This window comes from Engystomops pustulosus, chromosome 8, assembly GCF_040894005.1.
Source record: "Engystomops pustulosus chromosome 8, aEngPut4.maternal, whole genome shotgun sequence".
Classification (NCBI taxonomy): domain Eukaryota; kingdom Metazoa; phylum Chordata; class Amphibia; order Anura; family Leptodactylidae; genus Engystomops; species Engystomops pustulosus.
Genome location: NC_092418.1, coordinates 65,867,150 through 65,874,388, shown reverse-complemented (window position 1 = coordinate 65,874,388; position 7,239 = coordinate 65,867,150).

Below are 7,239 nucleotides of genomic sequence, written 5' to 3'. Positions count from 1 at the left end.
AGAATGAGCAAAATGATGTATGTCAGGTTTGAGATCCACCATATATGGTCCGTTTTTTAATAGGGGCACTATCTTCTATCTACTCTAGTGATAAAAGACTTTCCGCTCAAACGTGAAATCAGGTAGTGGCATGTGGGAGATTGAGGTAGTTTCTGCTATATGTAAGTAAGAATATATGTCTCAGTACTAGTATACTAAGAAATTTTGTGTTATTTTGGTTGCTGTTGATAACTTAGATCTAGATTAACAGTCTAGTCTGTGCATTATACAATATGTGGAGGAGGGAAACATTAATTCTTGAGTGACATGTATAAAGAGATTATGGATAGTTAAGAAATAATCGTTTTCCAAACCAGTTGGTAGATTGAAGCACTATACAGTTCAATGTGGCTATGTTCTTCTTTTCTCATTTGCCCGTTCTGGCTCTTGGCGACTTGTTCTTCATTACCACGACCACTTCTCAATGACTGGTAAAGGAGGAAGATCCACGTGTTGCTCTGTAACCGGGAGCCAAGATGAGATATCAATGGGTTGTATATCAAGAATGTCCCATGCTCTCTGGAGATCTGCTGGGGTTTTTATGGTGCATCTCTTTCCTTGATATGCAAAGCCTAGGCCAAAGGGGAACAACCATTTGAATAGAATTTTCTGGCTTTTCAAATAATCTGTCAGCGGCCGCAGTAGTCTACTTTTGTAAAGAGTAGAAGGGGCCAGATCTTGAAACAAGGCAATTTTGGAGTCTTCCAGCTCAATTTCTTTTGCCTCTCTTGCTGCTTTTAGAATATCTGCAGTATCTCTATAACTCAAAAGGCCACATATTACGTCTCTGGGAGGCTCATCAGATTTCGGAGCCTGTCTGAGGGATCTGTGTATTCTTTCTATAGTAATCTTCTGAGCTCTGTCTTCTGATAGCAGGTTAGTGAAGATTTTAATGGCTGCTTCCAGTAGCTGGTCGTGTGTTACTGACTCTGGCATCCCTTTGATACGGACATTTCTCCTCCTGCTCCTATTCTCTTGGTCCTCTATTTGTAGTATCGCCATATTTAGGCCGTCTGCTTGCGTAGACATACTGTGTGCTAACGCAGCATTAAAATCTACAATGGCGGCTTGGTTATTTTTTAGTGTTTCTACCTGCCTTCCGACTGTTCTCACCTCTTCCCTGATTGCTGCGAGCTCCTGTAGGACTGGGGCTAGTGCCTGCTTCAGGACTCTCTGTAGCACTGACTTGGATAGCGGTGTTGCGTCAGTTTGGTCCGCCGCGGTCTCTACCTCTGCTGAGGAATCGGCGTCTGAGTCGTCCTGGCAGTCAGACTCGATGGGGATGTCCGGCACCATCTTGCGCGGGTGGGCTGGTGGCGTGGTGAGCTTTTTTCTTAGATATTTCTCTAAGTCCCCTGGATTTCTCTTACTTCTAGGGGTGTCCAGTCGATCGGGGCCCTTTTCTTTGCTAGGTTTCCCCATTTTAAGGTCTCTAGAGTCGCTATATATCTGTGAAGCAAGATAGCTTAGCAGGAGCTCTCGTTTAAGCTTCCAGCTCGCAGCGCCGTCAGGCTCCGCCCCCTATTTTGAGTTCTTTGCAGCACACCCTTATACTTCAGCAGTATACTGTGGTCCTGTATCAGTTAATGTTGTGATTGACAGACTTCTGCTCCAAATGTCCTTGAGAGACGGTTCTGGTCTCCTAAAAGTTTTGTGTTCTCATTCAGGCCAGTGCCGGTTTTAGGTGTGCTTGACCTGCTTTCTACCCTGTTAGAGTTACTCAGTTTGCTGCTCTTTCAATACTTCTGTACTTCTGGTTTTCTTGTTTTTGTCTATGTTTTAAAACTATCCCTTTTGAATCTTAGCTTTTGTGGCACATATGCCATTTATACTGTCGCTTTTGTGTTATTTGTTTGTTTGTCATGTTTCATGTTTCCTCTTTGGTGTAGGGTGGGACTGTCATCCCCTATCACCTATGATACAAGAGGCAAGCAGACAGGGCCGTTGGAGGCTGGAGTTTAGGGCAAACTGTGCTGTGTGTCCTTCCTGAGTCCAAAGCCCTTATTAACTCTAACCAAAAAGCAGTGTCACAAGGCCAATTTAACCCTTTTATTCACTAATAAAATGTAACCTTTATTTCGAATTACCATTAAAAAGAGAATGTATCACAGAGAACACTTGTGTATATCATTCAATAGAAAAGTTTACAATTGTCAGAAAGTTAGAGTTAGCTGCTGAGATTATATATTGTGCTAATTGTTGGCAATTTTACTTGTCATGGATATATTGTATCTGTTATCCCTAGTTTCTTAGATGGAGGGTAAAGATGGGGTGTCAGGATAAGATGGAGAAATGGGATGTGGTATTCTGGGAGTCTAGTATAGTTTCAATAGGATATTCACTTATACGGGCCCAATCTGTAAGTTTCTGGATCCTACTGGCCAGGCACCATTGCATATTAGTCCTATTGATAGGCTAACCGTAACCCTCATTCCTCATACATCCAATTCCTTGCAAAGTGATAGTACGCTAGCTAGCTTGTTATTTCGTTCACTTGCTACTAACTGGCTCCCCTACTTCATTCACACATCCAGCACACTTCATTCACCAACATTTAATTTAGCTACCTTGCTCCTAATAGTTCAGCAGCTTTCCCTCACTACCTGTATTACTATCACTTTGCAAGGAATCAGATGTATGAGGAATGAGGATTAAGGGAGTGTAGGGGCTAACAAGCCCATTACTCAATGGATATAAATACAGCCTATCCATAGAACTGATATGCAATGGTGCCTGGCCAGTATGATCCAGAAACTAAGATATCCTTATAGATTGAGCCCATATTAGTGAATATCCTATTGAAACTAAACTAGACACCCCATCCCATTTCTCCATCTTATCCTGGCACCCCATCTTTACCCTCCATCTAAGAAGCTATTAGAAGGAAGGGATAACAGATACAATGGGGCATATTTACTTACCCGGTCCATTTGCGATTCAGCAGCGCGTTCTCTGCAGTGGATTCAGGTCCGGCCGGGATTCACTAAGGCAGTTCCTCCGACGTCCACCAGGTGGCACTGCTGCGCTGGAGTTCCCCGGAATGCACTGATCTTCACCAAGCCGGACCGAGTGAAGGTAAGCGCGAGTCCCGCAACACTTTTTTTTTAAATGTGGTGGTTTTTCCAAATCCGTCCGGTTTTTCGTTCGGCCACGCCCCCCAATTTCCATCGCGTGTATGCCAGCACCGATGCGCCACAATCCGATCGTGTGCGCCAAAATCACGGGGCATTTCATGGAAAATCATCGCAAATTGGAAATATTTGGGTAACACGTCGGGAAAACGCGAATCAGGCCCTTAGTAAATGACCCCCAATATATCCATGACAAGTAAAATCGCCAACAACTAGCACAATATACACTCACCGGCCACTTTATTAGGTACACCTGTCCAACTGCTTGTTAACACTTAATTTCTAATCAGCCAATCACATGGCGGCAACTCCGTGCATTTAGGCATGTAGACATGGTCAAGACAATCTCCTGCAGTTCAAACCGAGCATCAGTATGGGGAAGAAAGGTGATTTGAGTGCCTTTGAATGTGGCATGGTTGTTGGTGCCAGAAGGGCTGGTCTGAGTATTTCAGAAACTGCTGATCTACTGGGATTTTCACGCACAACCATCTCTAGGGTTTACAGAAAATGGTCCTAAAAAGAAAAAACATCCAGTCAGCGGCAGTTCTTTGGGCGGAAATGCCTTGTTGATGCCAGAGGTCAGAGGAGAATGGGCAGACTGGTTCGAGCTGATAGAAAGGCAACAGTGACTCAAATCGTCACCCGTTACAACCAAGGTAGGCAGAAGAGCATCTCTAAATGCACAGTACGTTGAACTTTGAGGCAGATGGGCTAGAGCAGCAGAAGACCACACCGGGTGCCACTCCTTTCAGCTAAGAACAGGAAACTCAATTTTCACAAGCTCATCGAAATTGGACAGTAGAAGATTGGAAAAACGTTACCTGGTCTGATGAGTCTCGATTTCTGCTGCAACATTCGGATGGTAGGGTCAGAATTTGGCGTCAACAACATGAAAGCATGGATCCATCCTGCCTTGTATCAACGGTTCAGGCCGGTGGTGGTGGTGTCATGGTGTGGGGAATATTTTCTTGGCACTCTTTGGGCCCCTTGGTACCAATTGAGCATCGTTGCAACACCACAGCCTACCTGAGTATTGTTGCTGACCATGTCCATCCCTTTATGACCACAATGTACCCAACATCTGATGGCTACTTTCAGCAGGATAATGCGCCATGTCATAAAGATGGAATCATCTCAGACTGGTTTCTTGAACATGACAATGAGTTCACTGTACTCAAATGGCCTCCACAGTCACCAGATCTCAATCCAATAGAGCGTCTTTGGGATGTGGTGGAACGGGAGATTCGCATCATGGATGTGCAGCCGACAATTCTGCGGCAACTGTGTGATGCCATCATGTCAATATGGACCAAAATCTCTGAGGAATGCTTCCAGCACCTTGTTGAATCTATGCCACGAAGAATTGAGGCAGTTCTGAAGACAAAAGGGGGTCCAACCCGGTGTACCTAATAAAGTGGCCGGTGAGTGTATATTCTCAGCAGCTAACTCTAACTTCCTGACTATTTTAAACTTTTCTATTAAGTCATATACTTAATAGAAATATGTTCTCTTTTTAATGGTAATTTGAAATAAAGGTTACATTTTATTAGTGAATAAAATGGTTAAATTGGCCTTGTGGCACTGCTTTTTGGTTAGAGTTAATGGAATTAACCCAGCTAAAAGAGGTCCATTTAAACAAAAATCTTTTGGATGTCAAAGCCCTTATTACACACCTATTTACCTATAAAATGCAAGCAAGCAGAGAAGAGTCACTTATTTCCTGTGATGAGGCGTTTCTAGAGTGTGAACGTCAATTCAAAAGCCCCTACTTTGGGCTCTGTAGCACCAAGAATCATGGCTCTAGAGGGCAAACTATGAGAGGAAATTTTCTTCCTTCAAAGCTTGACAGTCTTGTTGGTGGAAGATCACTATAAACTTGGAGGGATTCTCCAACTGTATTTAAATATAACATCGCTCTCAAGTCTCCTATTGCATTAGGTTGTTATTGCATCTAACTTTTATTTACTCTGAGGTCTGTGCCCACAGGAATTCCTACCAGAATCTGGGTAACCACCGCACAACTGTTATCATGCCATTAACTACTCCTTTACCTCCAAGAACCCCTTCTCACACAGTCAAAAAAATAATCAGGAAATAGTGTCTCAAACCTCACAGCAGTGTTACCCTATTCAGACAAAGATTTCCACAAGAAATCTAACCCTTTTCCTAAAGACATGCGACTTTGAGGAGAGATTTCTCTCCAGAATAAATAGAGTAAAAAGGTCAGATAAACCTTCCTTATTTTCCATTTAACAGACGGATCCCATGTGTCTCTCTGTATTTACAAAACCTATAGTACCACCGTCTCTTGTACATGACCCTCTCTGTATACTTCTCCTCCCTTATTTTTTTTTCTCATTTAAGGCTTTATTGAGTGAATTGAAATACATACATAGTAATGTGGATATATGCATTAATTGCATTTAGGGCATGCATGGTTAACAGGCTAAAATTCAATTTAAACATGTAAAGAGGAAACATTTATAAAGAGAATGGTAAGAACTGACCGCAGCCAATGCGGTATCTTTGTTACAAGGGGTTAATTGTTCCGGTGTAGTTCAAGCCAGCAATGTTGCCGATATACATAGCAGGTATGGATACAGGAGATGGGAGATAGAGGGGGGTAGCGAAAGATTAGGTATATGGGGGTGAGGAGAGGATAGGGAGAGGCAGGGGGGGAGGTCGATGGAGCATCTGATGGTACCAAAGAGGTGGGCGGGGTGTTTTCCAGGCTGCACCACCCCCACAGAAACCCTAACCTTGTAAAGGACTGGGAGCTCAGGAATTGCTGCCAATGAAACCATGTTTTAGAGAATCTTGCATGGTCCTTTGGGACTGAGCGATAAGTTCCTCCATTCTGTGCGTCAGGGCTACTTCCCCAAACCATTCACTCACTTTGGGAGGGGAGTCAGATTTCCATTTCTTTGGAATAATTGTCTTGGCTGTCTGCAAGAGGTGTTTGGACAGTGATTTCTTACTGTATATGTTAAGACGGGTATGTCTCCTCCATTATTTTAACTTTACTTGACTCTTCTATCAGTCCTATACTGTGCCCTATGCCTTGCGCTTCTTCCACAACATTTCATTGTGTTCCAGTGCTTATATTCCTAACTATGTTGTTCTCCTTATCTCTGGTTCTGTAGCTCCCAGTACCACAAACATTGAAAGATGAGATTGTTATCTTAAATATGATTGTAAATTCATTTTGTTAAGTACATAGTTTTTTGGTAAACTGGTGAAAGAGCGAATTTTGGAAAGGATATTTCATAGGCTACTTAACCGGTTCGCGACCGCAGCCGTGTATTCACGGCGGCGGTCGCGTTCCGATGCATGGAGAGGGCTCGCGGGCCGAGCCCTCTCCATAGCCGGTAAGTCTCTGCTGCATATTGCAGCAAAGGCTTACCGGTAACACCCGCGATCGGTGCCGGCACCGATCGCGGGTGTTTTCTTGCAGAACGCTGCCGGCAAAGCTGCCGGCGGCTTCAAACAGATGGCGGCGCATGGGCGCCGCCATCTTTCCGAGGATCGCCGCTCCCCGTGACGTCATCGGGGAGCGGCGATCCGTTGCCATGGTAGCTTCGGGTCTCAGGAAGACCCGAAGCTACTTCGGGTTAACCCATTCATTACAATGTGCTATCAGCACATTGTAATGTATGAGGAGTAAAATCCCCATATACTGCCATACTGTAGTATGGCAGTATATGGTAGGATCGATCAGACAACCTAGGGTTAAAGTACCCTAGGGAGTCTGAAAAATAGCAAAAATAAAAGTTAAAAAAAAAAAGTTAGAAAAAAAAAATTATAATAAAAAAACCTAAAAATTCAAATCACCCCCCTTTCCCTGATATAAATATAAATAAACAGCAAAAATCATAAACAATTTAGGTATTGCCGCGTCCGAAAATGCCTGATCTATCAAAATATAATAACGGTTTTTCACTGCGTTTAACCCCTTAACGGAAAATCGCGTCCAAAGTCAAAACTGGCACTTTTTTGCCATTTAAAAAAAAATTTAAAATTCTATAAAAAGTGATCAAAAGGTCGTACAGTCCTAAATAATATCATTGAA